This window comes from Vespa crabro, chromosome 3 (assembly GCF_910589235.1).
Source record: "Vespa crabro chromosome 3, iyVesCrab1.2, whole genome shotgun sequence".
NCBI lineage: Eukaryota > Metazoa > Arthropoda > Insecta > Hymenoptera > Vespidae > Vespa > Vespa crabro.
In genome coordinates this window covers 7,544,025-7,560,463 of record NC_060957.1, presented here as the reverse complement: position 1 = coordinate 7,560,463, position 16,439 = coordinate 7,544,025, and the positions used below count along the sequence as shown (strand labels likewise).

Genomic DNA, 16,439 nt, shown 5'->3' with positions numbered 1-16,439 from the left:
ATCTTCACTTTGAAAATAAAAACTTGTTCATCAAAATCGGTCATGGATTATATCCGGACTCACTATTAACGCAGATGTTGTTTCTGACATTTTGCTTGAAAAAAATGGATATGTGGTCACCACGTTTTTAAAATTCGTAAAATCAGTTTAATTCTATATTCAATTTTTCATAAAAATAGCTCAATTTAATGTAACGATGTTTTATTTATATATACTATTTTTATATTAGTTTTATATTTCTTAATTCAATATTTCTTTACACATATTATTATTTTTTGAACGTGTCCATTCTCTTATAATTCAACACAAAGATTATTAACTTATGATAATTAAAATATGATATATAAATTGTAGATTATTCAAATATCTTATGAATACCGCGTTGATCGCAATCCTAGATTTTTTAATTGACACTGTTGGATTATTATTCATATATAAGTTGAATTTCGAATTTAGAAATTCAATTAGGGCTCGCGCTTCAATTGATGTAAAATTAATGTTGAAATCTTCAGTTAGAATCATAGGTATTTTATTATAATTTTTGATCAAACAGAGCAACACCTTCTGTAGGATGGATAAGCAATCATGAATAAAATTCATGAAATTGGTTTATTCGATATAATATATATTACCATGATGAGAATGGTTTGTCAAATTTGCAACAAATAACGAGCTACACATATTTCTCCGGTTGCTATACAATTCACTGCCAAACAGTGTTCTGGTATAAATTTGAATCCATATGATCGATGACAATGATTCTCCTGTTATTTAAATTTCGATAAATTGGAACTACACCATTCCTCATACCAGGCCTATTCAATTGAACGAAAGTGAATATGTCTCAGCGACTTAGAGATTGAATACAATATTTACAATTTTATAATCACAAATCACAATAATAATTTGGATTACAAAATATTTACAGTTTTATAAACCAAATCACGGAAATTCTACGGTCAGCAATTATTAATATTTTTGACTAATTTTGTTAAGGCAATTATTATATTGTTACTTACTACTATTAGTTATTATTACTACTTACTACTACTAGTTATTATTACTACTTATTACTACTAGTTATTACTATTATTTACTAGTACTACTTACTACTAATAAGAATACTATTACTATTGTTATTTTTATTATTATTATTAATATGTTCCTGATTATTTTCATAGATATCAGAATTCTATAAGTTTTTCATCGTTCTTGGTTTTATAATAGTTTACATCACAATCAGTACAGGCATAATTCTTAAACGATTTTGATGAACAAAATCTCATTTTAAAGATAAAGGTTTAAGCGTGGACATGGCTTTTTGGAACTTTTGAAAAAGCTTTATTTTCTTTAAAAAAAATCATATTAAATAGAAAATAATTGTAATTTATTATCTTACTAAACGTAAATTTTTGAACTGGAAAACGTGTCCTTCATTTAATATCAACAAAAACAAACTATCAGATGATTTTACTAGTTATAGCGTCTGTTCTTTTTTTGTATATTGACGTTTAAACATCAAAAATTACTTTTTCCATACGACCAAACTTCAATACTTTATAATTTTCACAATTTTGTAATTATTTAAATAATCATTAATGGACAGTATAATAAAATTAATATTTAAACAACCGGAAATTTTTAATAACATTACAAAGATCGTAAGATTATCTATGTAATCAATATAAAATACATAAAAGTTGATCTTTGGATAAACATAAATCATAAATTCGGGTGGGAATGAATAATAAATTAAATTATTTCGCTAACATTTAAATATTAAATGTACGACGTATGTGAACTGTATTTAATTAATAGTTAAACAATAGAATATTTTTAACAGCATTATAACGAACGTAAAATATAAAATACTTAATAATTAAAATTTCAACACGTGTAAATCTTAAACTTAACTTGAATACTTCATACTTTCGATTAACATATATAAACATAATAAACCAATATTTAAGCAATAAATCCGTGTTTATATCAATAAAAACAAACTTTTCAATGACTTTGACTGATATCAAAACAGTTTTCTTTTGCATTCCGTCGAGTAAACATCGAATCAGTCTCTTTCCCAACGGGTAAACTTAAATAAACCGTACTTTCGATTTTTTTAGAATTATTTAAACGATTTGAAACGTGAGCGCAATATAATGAATATTTAAATAATACCACATTTAATAAAACATTTCATGGTTCAAAACATGCGTTAAATATAAAATAGAATTAAATTAATATTTAAATAGAGTTACAATTTAAACGCGCGATTGTTATTTGTTTGCATCAATAAAAACAAATTTTTTACTTACTTTTACTATTATCGAAACAATTTTCTTTTTCGTAACATCGAAGCAATCTCTTTCTAAACGGATACGTTAAATAATTTATACTTTTGATTATTTTAGAATTATTTAAACAATTTGGAACGTGTTCGAAGTATACTATTTCATATCATAATATTAACTTCATATTATAATGTTGAATTTTTCTGTTTAAAAACGTTATAGCAATCGCGCGCAAATCAATGATGTAATCGAGTGTTTGCATTGTTAAAAATAAAAATCGCGAAGTAGAAGCAGTGTTCAATCACTTACGTTTCGCATTTTAAACAACAAGTTAACTTGCATTGATTACATACAATGCAATCGTTAGAGGCAATATTTGTTTATAAAGTTTTCGTTTGTTGAACAGTAGCACAGATTGTATTCGTCAAAGATAATAGAATATCGCGAAGTAAATTCAGTGACCATCCATTAAAATATAACTATCGTGTATTAGAGACAGTGCATCATTGAAGAAGATATCAAACAACATCGATGTCAACCTGTCTCATTTTCAACCGCTTACGAATTATCCAGCCCCAATTTCGATCTAAATCGTGGACGAGTGTTTTGGAGATCCGCAAAACTTCTAAAGTAGTAAGTAAACTTTTAAATTCCTTCGGTCACTCATTCATATCACAGATAAAAGGTCCGAATTGATATGATATGATTGATTATAATTTATTAGTAGAAGAGCATTGAGTGATCACAAGTAATTTTCTTTGACGATTTACTCGTAAATAGTTTTTTATTTTTTTTGTATATTTATTAGCTAAGAATAGTTATTAGCTAAGAATAGGTTCTCTTGTTTTATATACCTTTATAATTATTTATAAATTTAATGTTTCAATGGATTTTTAAATATTTTTCTTTCGCGAAAATAGTAATGAATTGATATTAACGAGTTCTAATAAAGAATGAGCAAGAAGACATTTGCAATGCATAGTCTCTGGATTATAAGCGAAATTGAATGATATTTTTTTTAATAATTGCAGTAATCGTTTGTAAAAATGAGCATTCAAAAATTTTTCATTAAGTTTTTCTAGAAAAATTAATTAAATATTGAATCAATTTTGTTGATAAATGAAGTTTCAATAGAGTTATTGCTTTAAAATAAAAAAGTCGACTAGTCATTGCTTTTGATAAAAAAAAGTCGAGTAGATTCATTAATAAAAATAAAAAAAAAAAAAAAAAAAAAATAAAAAAAAGAAAAAAAAACTTGTACAATAAAATCGCAGCCCGTAGGCCCTGGAATAAGTTAATTCATTTTTAATTCAGAATTTTCAACAATTAATATATTCCAAATAATAATTCCAATTTCTCTTACGCTGCGAAAATTTATCTCTTGAAAATGTAGTAATCAGTTTCAATCCAAAGAGATGAGGTTCTTATTTTCCAGGTGTATTAGGGTTTCCTTCTCTATCTTATATCACGAATATTTGAAAATGAAATTAACAGTAATATTCGTGATATTGATGGGTTACGAAAACGGTAATGAAAAGTATAGCTACAAGAAATAGATCTCGCCATTATCGATTTAAAATTAAACATATTGAATACACATCGGTTTAGATCTTTGTATGGAAAGCTATAAATGCGTCTCCAAATATAGCACGGTTCACGTGGTGAGACCTAGGTCGGTATTACTTATGTTCTATCGAAATCTAATGCTACACAAATACTATCGGTAGAATAAATGCATATAATAGTTTATTCTAAATTAATTATTCTAGATTAATTATTCTAATGTCTTTCAGGTGGCAACTTTGAGAGCATTTGGGCGGACTGTTTTCTCTCAGTATTGTATAGAGCTTTCGAGTTCCCCCTTGAGAGGATATCCTTCCTTCAGTTAAGAAAAATCGAGCTCTGGTATTGCGCGGATGAAGAGATCTTCGAGATGTCTAACTTTTGTTCCGAGTTCCATCGTTTTTACATTCGTATGCGTTCTATAGCATCTTCCAGCTTTCTTTTATTTTCTTTCTCTTTCTATTCTTTTCCAGACTAGATTGCCGAGGGTTGAACTTCTCTTCCTCTTTTTATCTCCTTTTCTACTTCTCTACTAATTTTCTTACTTTTTTCTCCTTTTCTTTTTTCTTTCTCTATTAATCTTCGTTTTTTTTTTTTCATATAATATTATAAAGATTAAAGAGTGAAACTTGATGTTAATGATATTTGAAAAATGTATTAATTGATGTTTAGATACAATATAATATAAACAATATCTAAAGCTAAGAATTTTTATTTGTCTATGATGGAGAAACAATACATTTTTTAAATTAAAAAGAAAATTTTTTTAATTTTTCAAAATTTGAAATATAGCAGTAAAATTGTATATTTTAAGATGACAAACGTTTTGCGGTGATTTGTACTAGGTACGACACAGCGCCAGTACAATTTTGTCTATACCTGTCACTGAAGTTACACACACTTCGAACAAAAAATAGTGAACAGCCTTAACCGAGCTCTTTTTCTCAATCGAAGGGAAAAAACTCATATATCTTAATTTAATTGGAAGAAAGACGTCTTCAATGGGAATAGAATTATATTAGACATCGTGTTTTTATCACGGTTTATTAAAATCTTGTTGAAGCCGCACTTGATAATGCATTTGACTTGCATGTCCTCTTGAATGCAACGGCATTGACTCGATAAGCCGGCGACTTTATTAATTATTTTTCATATTCAATCCCTTTATCTTATTTTTCTATCTGTATGATTTTCTCACAGTACAATAACAAACCAATGTAAATATTAATCTATTTCAATTCATTTAAAGTGCATATTCGAAAAAGTAATATTACATAAGAACATAAAAAATTAATCAGTAAAGATTGTAAATAATAGGCATATTGATTACGCATAATTATAGTTTAAACATATTTCCTTTGTCACTGAGGAAAGTAATTATTGGAAATATCAATAATTCAAATGTTTATTAAATATTTTAGTGAATCAACATTTCGCTTTGATATTGTTTGGTAATATGATTATATAATTTTCAATATGATATAAATGAAATACATATCACGAGATAGACGTGATAACGTGAGAATCGTATCGATTGTCTTTCTTATTGTTTGATTTTTGATAAAACATTTATTGTTATGTACTTTTGATCGATCCACTTTTCACTTATAAAAATCGAAATGATAAATAGGAAATTTATTTGGACTTCCGTCTAGAATTTATTTCATTTTCTTCACGTAAGAAATTATCAATATGTTTCTAGATAAAAAAAGAAATATAAAAATGAAAAATAATGAAACATTAATTATAACAATTAATTTATCAGCAACGAAAAGATATCGATTAAATTCAATTTGATTTCAAATCGTCTTATGTCACGAACATATTATAAAAAAGAGATTAAAGTAACAAGAAAAAAAATGTTATTCAATTTTCATTTATAAAAGTTGAACATTTTAAATCGCAAGCACAAATATGATGCGTTTTGTGAACATAATATAGTCCGCTATCTGTATGGAAACGGGAGCGAACAGTAGGGTCGATGGGGGTGGTTTCTGGGATTTTCAGTACGCGCGCGACCGCCGAGCCGAAAACACACTCCTTCTGTATATCCCCTGTAGTCGTTCTTAAGTTGGTGACTTTTAAACTCCATTAGATATAAATGACATCGAAATATAAACGGAGTTTTTTTTTATCGAAAGAATAATCCAATTAAACTCAACTTTTTCCCGTTATAATTATTTTATAAACTTTCTTTCGTGAAATATAGTCAATGAAAAGTAGTCTAAGTATAAGCAAAGAAGTTTCGTTATTAATAATTTTTATCTTAATTAGTGACCAGTGTCTATTTTACGATGATAAAAAAAAAAAATATATGTATCAGAACAAATTTATCATATCGAACGAAATTAGTGTAACTCCTTTTTATCGGAACATTATTTTACAATGTGTACGATTTAATAAATAATCATTTATCTTTTATAATATTCCTTCGTTAATTATCACACGAGCAATAAGATATTATCGATTATAATTTCATTATCATTCTTAAAATTTCACACTCTGTTCTTCGTTACAGTGATAAAAATTTTAATCATTCGAAAGTCTGTCAGAATTTTGCACGACACGTGATTCGAATCATGATTCACGTTCAATCAAATATATTATTAAGCGCGATAAGTCTATCTTATTTGCATAGTTCTTGAACGTCGATATCGTTATTTACAATCGATGAACGACATTCTCATTGGACCATTGTGCAACATCGAAGAGGATTTTAATTATTACACCGAGTAAGTTATAAGATTTGTAATATTACAATATGTTGAAACACAATAGAACACTTATATATTTTATACAAAAGTTTTCCGATAAATAAGTGAAAGTTTTAGAGAAGTATTACTCGCGCAAACTTTCTATAAGCAAAATTGTGAGAAAATATTTATTTTCTGATGAAATTGTAAAGATGAAAACTTTTTCTGTATTATGTCCATAGAATATATATATATATATATATATATATATATATATATATATATATATATATACGCACACACAAATCTATCTTTTCTTTTCTTGATAGATACGTGTATATACATATATATACACATAATATTAATATATATATATAATATCTGACAATATTCTTTGAAATATTCTCAACTTGTGTATCCTAAGTATCGAAGAATTCTAATGAAACACGTGTTAATCAATTAGGAATAGAAGAATATATTTTTAATCGTTAAGAATAATCTGATCATTTAAATAAAAATTATTGAAATAATAAACAAAAAACACGATAAAATCGGTACATAAAATTTATGAAATAATGTAAGAAAAGTAATCATTCGATAAAAATTGTTCGATGATGTATGCAGATCAATAATCAATCATTTTAACAGCATCCCTTATTCATGTCACACTTATTCTTTAAAAAATCGGAACATTTCCAAATGAAACACACGATTTCGTATTCATTTTAAAATACTAACGATGAATATCATATTTCCATCAAGTTCATATCTTACGTCCCAAATAGAGAACAATGTGTAATTAAGGAACGAAACAACAGACACGTTGTGCTTGGCATAAAATAGTGGAAAGGAGAAAAATTCGTATTACCTAAATTCAATTGAATTCGGCATCGTAGATTTTAAAATCCGTGGAATGTCCTAATTTATGCTCACGATAGTGCTACGTGGGTGCTTGAAAAAGGAACAGAGAAAAAAGGAGGGAGAGAGGAGAGAGAGAGAGAGAGAGAGGGAGAGAGAGAGAATAATACTCCAGGAACAATTTTATGCTAACGGTATTTACATTAACATCGAAAGAATACCAAATTAGATTTCTTATAGACGACAAAACGTGATCGTATTTATTATCAAGAAGCAAATTTGAAAATGGATTCGATAATATCTGCAGGCTTGTTTATTTCAGGTTACATAATAGAAAGTGACGTTTTCAAATAATTAAACATCTCGTCATAACGTTGACGTTAAAGAGAAGGAATAAAAAACGTATTCAGTGAACGAACTCTCGTAATTGATCGAGAGGACAAAAGAGAAAAAAAGATTAATAGTCTGGACCACTCGCTATCCCGTTACTACCTGACTGTGTAAATCTCGTTATCGTCGTTCTTATTACACTGAGCCTGACCTACGTAACGACGTGCATTTTCTGGTAATCGGAGTCCTCGTTCGTCGAGCGCGTTTTTTATCTTAAATGTTGTGGAAAAGCGAAGATACTAAAAAAAAGCGAAAAGATATCCGATTCGATGAAAATTAAACGTTGATCGTGTTCGAAACGATTAATTGTAGGATCGAAATGAGATTCAATGGGGATCACAATCAAAATGAGGAAAAAAGAAAAATGAATCAAATTAGTTGCATGGTTGAAGAAAAATTCAGTGAACATTTATTATGTACTTCTCATTTCTCCATTCATTGGATTTTTTCTCCTTGTTTCTCTCTCTCTCTCTCTCTCTCTCTCTCTCTTTTTCTCTCTCTCTCTCTCTCTTTCTCTCTCTCTTCTTCTTCTTTTCCTCTTTGAAAAATCATGGTATTACATTACCGTATATTTTCGAGTCCAACGATGTCGTTGACGACTCCTTCGTATTCCAGTTCATACTTTGTTTTTTTGCAATTTAATTCCATCGTACTTATTCACTTCGCCTAGCTTCCTGCGGAAAAAGGCTACATTGCTAAACGGTATAGTGTTAAAATCTTTCCTTTTTTCCTTTTCTGTTTTCGGTCTAGTTGACATGCGTTCTTTCGGTCTAGTTGTTCGCTCAAAGAATCAAGGAACTTTCTTTCTTTCTTTCATTCTTTCTCTCTTTCTTTCTTTCTTTCTTTCTTATTCTCTAGCAAATTATCCTTTTTTTTTCTTGAAAATTTACTAATGTCATGTATGAGAGAAAGGCAGAAAGATCAAAGAGTGGTATGTTCGTCACTTTTTCTCTGAAATGAATTTTCAGTAAGTTAAAAGAAACGAGATCAATAATTATATGAGTAAAATGTGGAAAAAAAGAAAAAGATTGATAATAAATTTTTTAATTTATTGAATAATTTAATATTATTGTATATTTGATTGATATTATCGTATGATGCTGTACTTTTTATATAATCAAAGATAAAGATAAAAAGTAAAGACATCTGGTAAGGAGAATAAAAAATTCAACAGAAGAAGTATGAGAAGATTCTTGCTTTTGAGTAAATTTTTGATTTAATATTCCCGAAAACTTTGTGACCGCTTTGTTAATGTCATTTACTCCCTATCCTATTTTTCTCTTTTATCCATAACGTTGTGTTCACCAAGGCGAATCATTCGAAATGCTATTCATTATCCTTAATCGTGAAGTTGAATTAACGTATCAGAATAATGTCGTGGAAATATAAATAAAGAGGATCAACAAGAGCTACTATTTAGTTAGCAATTATCGTATAAATTTAATCTAATCACCGTTAAGGTTAAGACATTTATTTAGATAGAAAGATAAAGTTAAATGGATTTAAATAGTTAATTTAGAGATTGAAAAGGAAAAATATTTTCCTTTTCCTTTTATCTCTTTTATTTTCTTTTAGAAAAGTAAATTTCACTTTAGTCGCAATTTCTTTTTTTTTTTTTAAGCGTTATTTTAAATCGATTTTGCTTAGTTAAGAAATTAACGAAAGTTTTTTAATTGAAGCTTTACATGGGACAATGCTACTAAAAATAAAATGACCGGTTAAAGAAATGTACGTCTACGAAAATTTTACTTAGCAATTCTTTTTTTCCATTTAATTTATAGTCATTATAAACAAAAGTTCACGATGCATCGTTTTATGGAATGCATCGTCATTATTTTAACCGAAACCTGTCATTTGCATGATTAATAAGGTTTCATGATAGAAAGAGAAAAAGAGAGACAGAGAGAAACAGAGAGAGAGAAAAACAGAGAGAGAGAGAGAGAGAGAAATCAGTTGATGAGCCATCATAATATCGCGACATTTTCTACGTAAAGTCGAGAAAATTGATTTATGCTAATTTTCCTAGTAGGCATTACTACTTATATGCTTATGTTTTTTTCATTTTAAGTCTTTTGAAAACATTACATGCAGCGAACGGCCAGCCTTAATTACCTGGATGCTTGGATGGAGAACAAATTTTTCATCGCCCGTCAAAGAAACAACACGTCCGTCATCCCTTTTACATAGCTTAAAACCCTCAAGCCCACGTATTTGAGCTTTCCTTATTCCTTCCTTTCTTTCTTTCTGCTCCATATAACACAAGCCTGCTTTCTTTTGGCACTAGGAATATAATTTTTAAGCAAATTAGTAACTAGGACATAGTTTACATTAGTTTAACTTCAACGATCAATTTTCCTAAATCCATGTGATATATATTCTGTCTTTCTTTTTATAAATTTTTTTTTCTTTCTATAAATTTAACCCATTTTAACTCAATTAGAAGCTTGTATTAAGACGAACATACATTGAATTCGTAATGAATTTTAAACACGAAGTCTTATTCTCATAGAGAAATTCTTAGCAACAACGAAGAATCATTTGAGAAATTTAATTATCAGTATACAATAATTAAGGAACAACTGGTTACTACGAGTTCGTGTAATGGCAGTACTTGATATTAAAATTTATTGAGTAATTTTTGCAATCTGTTTATGCATGTTCATGCGATCGATCGATCTAAACGATATATAGAATGAGTGTGTGTGTGTGATTATGTGTACCGTGATCTCATTTACCCACGTATTTACACTTTTCAGATTACGCTATCTCTTATAAATTTTCTACAATATCAAATTTTTTATGGAACTTAGAAATCGACCGAATGACTGAAAGAAAGAAAGAAAGAGAAAGAGAGAGAGAGAGAGAGAGAGAGAGAGAGAGAGAGAAAATAGTTAGAAAATAGTAAATAAAAGGATCGCTACGTGAAACTTCACCGATTTCATACACATATGTGATTTCTGAAGTTTCGGAAAAGTCCAACATCGACTTGCCTCACTTGACTTATTGAAGTGCTTTTTTTTAAATCCCATTACAAATCATTCGTTCTATTCCTATTTTTTGTTTTTTGTTTTTTTTTTTTTTTTCAAAACGAACTCGAGACGATAACTTGAGAATCGTCAAAAGAAAGCAGCTTACAAATTTTGATACGATATCCGTTAAATTTTCAGATATCTATCGATCGTGAAAAAAATTAAGACGATGCAAGAAAATTCATCATTCGCAGACTTCCGAGTATTATAACTCACTATGTATGGTTAGGCTATATCGATGTTCTCCTGACTTTTACTAAACCATACGAATAATCAGTTGTTTGGGATCGATATCACAATCTTCCTTTTTATAGCATTATTTCGAAGTAAGTACTTCCTTAAAGTCGTTCCATAAATATTCTGTTCTTAATCGGAAATATTTTAGAGGATTTTTAAAGCAAAGCTTACTCGAGATAACGTGTCGGACAATTTAATCTTGACATTTTTCTTACAGTAATTCGCTTTGATTTTCTCTCTCTCTCTCTCTCTCTCTCTCTCTCTTTCTTTCTCCGTATCATCTCTGATCGATTTTACGATACTATTCGAAATATTTCGCAAGTATAGAATGCATTACGTAAGCGCGCGAACTTAAGCTAATATAGATAATATCCGAAAAAGACCCTATCCGAACGTGATAGTGTAAGTGTTGATAGAGTACTTAACTTTGATAATATTTGACAATGATATCGATTTATTCGTGTAGCCGTGAAAAAGGATATTAACGAAAGTTCATTAACGAAATACTTGGCTTTCATTACGCTTGCTCTTAATCACATTAATAAGTGATGGACGTCGATGTAATAAACCATGCATTAATATTGCATTGATTCAATCCATTCATGGCGTAAGTATCGAATACGAAAATGAATTCATGTTTATTCTTCTATCTATTATTTTTAACGAACGCATTTGTCCATTTATAGATATACAATATATTGAATCGAATACAGACTTATTCTATCGTAAAGTTTTACTTTTAGGTATTTAAACACACAGAGATTAAAATCGAAAAGCTTTAAAGAATATCCTAACGTAATTGAAGTTGATTTTAAGGAAAAAAAAAAACGTAACAGTGTTCCACATTATTTGGACTTTCGCTTTGAATCGTATCGCTTTTATGAGTCATTCGATTTTACGACGAATACGAGAGAACGAGAGACATCGATGAAGATTCGTAGACCGAAACTGACGCTCTTCATTTCACACCGATTTCAATTGCCCTATTTTCTAAAAGTCCACCATATCTTGTTCGTAAAACTTGATAATTTTTCTTTTCTTTTACCCTATACTCGACATTTATATTTTCTTCTTCGTTTATATTTCGAATCATGTTTCATATATCATTTTTCTATAGCTTTTGAACTCTGAAGGATCTATAAGAAAAAATTGGGCACCTGTTTATCTATTCCGTCTCTCTCTTTCTCTCTTTCACTTCGTTTCCTGTTATTTTTATGTATATCCATTGTATAATTTATCCTATAGTTTTGAAACTTGAAATACAATAAACTTTGTATTGATACGAACAAAAAGAGCAATGTCGACCATTAGAGCATTTAAAAAACTACAGAGTAATTAAATTACAGTTCTGTCAGTGCGTTTGTAGAGAAGGACTGTAATTATACTGAAAAATTTGTTAACAGAGTACAGAAGCTCGTTAAAGAATCCGTATTCGGGAAAGTAATCAAAACTTGGAAAAAAAATTGTACTCACTGCATATATGCACTGTTCACGAGAAGAACGAAAAAGCAGAAGAAATAGAAACAAAGAAAAATAGAAAACTTTAACCATTCGGTCCACGGTAATGGAGAAATCATCGTTAATTCATAAGAATGTCGAATGAAACGTCATTACATATAGTCGGCTTACAAGTTTATCGACGTTTGTTTTTATTCCGTCTAGTCACACTGTTTGGAAAAGCACCTTTTCTTTTGTACATTTCTAATCCACGATAACGTGCGCGTACAAGTGGCGAGAAGGACTTCGTGGACGGTTCCACTTCATGTTTCAACGCACCATTGATATTGTTTGTTCGTCTGCAATGCGGAAACGATGACGTAGAGGAGTGTTCGAACTGCATCTTTTCGTAGCTTGCGAGAAAATACGCGCAAGAGTGTGGCTCTGAAAGTAAGGCAGGTATATAAGAGAGAAATAGACTAGAAAAGAGAGAGAGAGAGAGAGAGAGAGAGAGAGAGAGAGAGAGAGAGAAAGAAATGGGGAAAGAAAGAGTGAGAAATGAGGGCCGTAGGGTTCTGAGAAAAATTTTCTCTTGTATTTTCCGTGAGACTTTTATATGACATTTTAAAGGTCTACATCCATCTGGAAGCATCTTTTTTTTTTTACATAATTTTATTTTTCAATATTTTTTAATAATTTAAGGCTAACAATACATGTATCTTTGATTAAAAAAAAAAAAAATCGTTTCATTTCCACCAATCATTTCTGAGAAAAAAAAATTACTTATTTCAACCATTTTCTCAAGGAAGATGTTGCCCATTAAATAACAAGTTGAAAGCATTACTTACTTTCAACAATGTACTTATTAAGTTGAAGTAGAAATTAATATAATTGCTAGTGATCATTTATTTTTATTTATAAATATGTTTTTTTTTTTTATTATTATTAACCACATTTCATTCGTAAAGGAATTTTACGACCATTTCAGGATAATACGTAGAAAAGCACAGTGAAATAATTAACTTTGCTCGTTTATTATGATAAATAAACGTCAACGCTTCGAATATATGGTTAAACGCACGGTATTATCAGCGATGCTGAAAATCATGCATGAATTAGCGAAATTTCATTCGTCCATATCATGTGTGGATACATATATATGTACATTTACAATCATTACGTTCTTTCGCATATACCCTTCTCTTTCCTTTTCTTGTCTATCGTTGTCTCGACGTTGTAGAAAACGAGAAAGAAATCCTGAGATTGTATATTCGACTTGTTTTGTGATGTTGTCATCATTCATAAATAATGGCCACGCATTTAAACTTACATACATACGAACTTACATACATCCAGCCTCCTGTTGTTATTCTCTTCTCATTGATGTTACCAAAATTTAAGACTTTCACGATTCGAGGAGGAGAAATTTCCTCTTATTTTAATTGTCACCTTCGTTAATGCTCGAAACGCTCTCCATTAATTTGAATTTATACATCAGCACATTTTAGCGATGACTTTTCTATATTCATCATTCTGTTAAACTTATTCGCGTATTTTTCGAATTCGCTATATCGATCAAACGTTTGATAAAACATAAAGCTTGGTAATCGTTTACGTCGTAAAATCAATTTCATTAAAAAATACAAATTCATGTACATACATATAGCATGCATGTATGAACGTATACATATGTATATGTATGCACGTATGCATGTATGCATGCATATATATATATATATATATATATATATATATATATATATGTATGTATGTATGCATGCCTGTATGCACGTATGCATGTATGTATGTATGCATGCACGTATGCATATATGTATGTATGCGTGCACGGATGCATATATGTATGGATGTATGTATGCATGCACGTATGTATGCATGCATGTATGTATGCATGTATGTATGTATCCATGTATGCATGTATGCATGTATGCATGTATGTATGTATGCATGTATGTATGTATCCATGTATGCATGTATGCATGTATGCATGTATGTATGTATGCATGTATGTATGTATGTATGTATGCATGTATGTATGTATGTATGTATTTATGTATTTATTTATTTATGTATTTATTTATTTATTACCTATATATGTACTTTTTCCAATTAATTTTATTTATCGATCTTTTTTACCGTTTCCTGCAAACCATGATTCTCTAATATATAAAAATCAAATATCCCAGATTTTATTGTAGGAATGTGTCGATGCGATTAACGAGTCCCGTTGTTCGATTTTGCGTACAAGGAAAATTGAAAAATTCTATAGAATTCAGTAGTGCTTAATCGAAAAGACTGCTTTCCATTCAAAACTGATACACACCGTTGGGTAAAATTTATCAGGGAAGAATTTCGCATGTTTTCCGTGCTGTTTAGCTTAAAATTTTTGAGTGAAATATCTATGATTCATACAAATAATTCTCAAAAGATAAATCTATTTACGGAATATAAGTAAAGAAAAGTTTAATATGATCATATAGTTTACTATAGCCATTGTTTTTAAATGGTATTGACTACGATAAAATAAAAAGATTAATTAATATTACACCGTCAATTCTACTCGAATTCGAACAAGGTCGATAGAATATACAAACAGATATGTCGATTATGAATTCTCTCTCTCCTCTTCTTACTCCTTTCTTGCTTCTACTAGTATCTCGATGAATTCTCATGAATGTATTTTGCAAAATAGAAGAGAAACTAGTGGTTCTGATTAGTTGGTACCTTGTTATTGGTTGTATCAACCAACTGGAATTTAGTTGATGAGTATACGGTATATTAGCAAAAGGTTGCTTACTATGAAAATAAAAGGACGCGGGAGAAATCGAATCGTTTTATAAATAATGGTTGTCATACATACGTATAAATAGCGGTCATTTTTATGACCATTATAATGGTCGAAGTTGGTACTTACAACGCGTTCGTTGCGGATAGTTTAGATTTATTAATATTCCCATAGAAAGGAGAAATATTATTAATAGAGGCGATAATAAATTTCGTAATTTCTCAATAATTTCAAAATAGAACGAATCTTATCGAAGAGATCGATTAACTTAAAATTGTTGTCCTTTTTGGAAGGATTTTTTTTTCTTTAATTCTTCAAACTTCGGAAATATTTTAATCATCGAATTAATTAATCATTATGAATTATTTAAGGCGATTTCAAAATTGGCATGTAATTATAAGAGGTCATTAGGGAAAATATCAATATTCGGTATCATTAAGAAATCACAAAGGAGAAATTAAAATGATCCCCGATAAGATTATCAACTCTTTCGAAAGTCGCTAGAATATCTCATAAAGAGGACGTCTTTTGCGATGTATGTTAGAGGATACATATGATATCAAAAAGTTTCAACAAGTATGAGTACATTTACAGAAGCCATAGGGAAATCTTCTCATCCGTTGGAAGCACCGATCGATTATACATAAAAGGAGATTATCTTAATTCCTTTCATCCCTTAGACCGTTCTGAGCCGATAACGGTAAGAAAATATTTCTTTATCTTTTCTCTTTGATAAATTTACTTGTTTACATTGTAATCATATGTTATAAAATAGAGATGATTTGGCTCACGGTATTACATTTTTTTCTTTAATTAGTTTCATTCAAAATTTACGAAAAGTATATCGAGTATTTGTAAATTATAGGTGTATCGATGATTATTCATTATCATACATTATTAATCTAATTAAAACAAAAAAAAAGAAGTTAAGACAATTTCATTCAACAAGAGTAGACACTATTTTCAAGTCGAACGAATACTTTCGCTACAATGTAATAAATCATATCCCTTGATTAATATTCATATTTAATAAAACAAAAAAAAGTGTATTCTATTCTATAACAAATAGATGTTTATATTATTCCTCATCGTTTTAATCCTTTTCTTCCTGTGATATCAACCGTTTTCCATATCATCG

The 16,439-nt window shown here is 29.2% G+C and overlaps 1 protein-coding gene and 1 long non-coding RNA gene across 5 annotated transcripts in view; both read left to right on the top strand.

Moving 5' to 3' along the window:
* The first annotated feature begins 1,617 nt into the window (after positions 1-1,617).
* On the top strand, positions 1,618-4,373 carry LOC124422699. The gene is made up of 3 exons (XR_006941904.1): positions 1,618-2,087; positions 2,785-2,924; positions 4,085-4,373. It is a non-coding gene; the product is annotated as an uncharacterized LOC124422699 (long non-coding RNA).
* Positions 4,374-5,873: 1,500 nt separating this feature from the next.
* Positions 5,874-16,439, top strand: part of LOC124422836 (tyramine receptor 1-like) — a 39,782-nt gene continuing 29,216 nt past the window's right edge. For all 4 annotated transcript variants that reach the window (XM_046959768.1, XM_046959767.1, XM_046959771.1 and 1 more), the window contains exon 1: positions 5,874-6,586. The gene's annotated coding sequence lies outside the window, so the exon portion shown is untranslated. The remainder of the gene's footprint in view (positions 6,587-16,439) is intronic.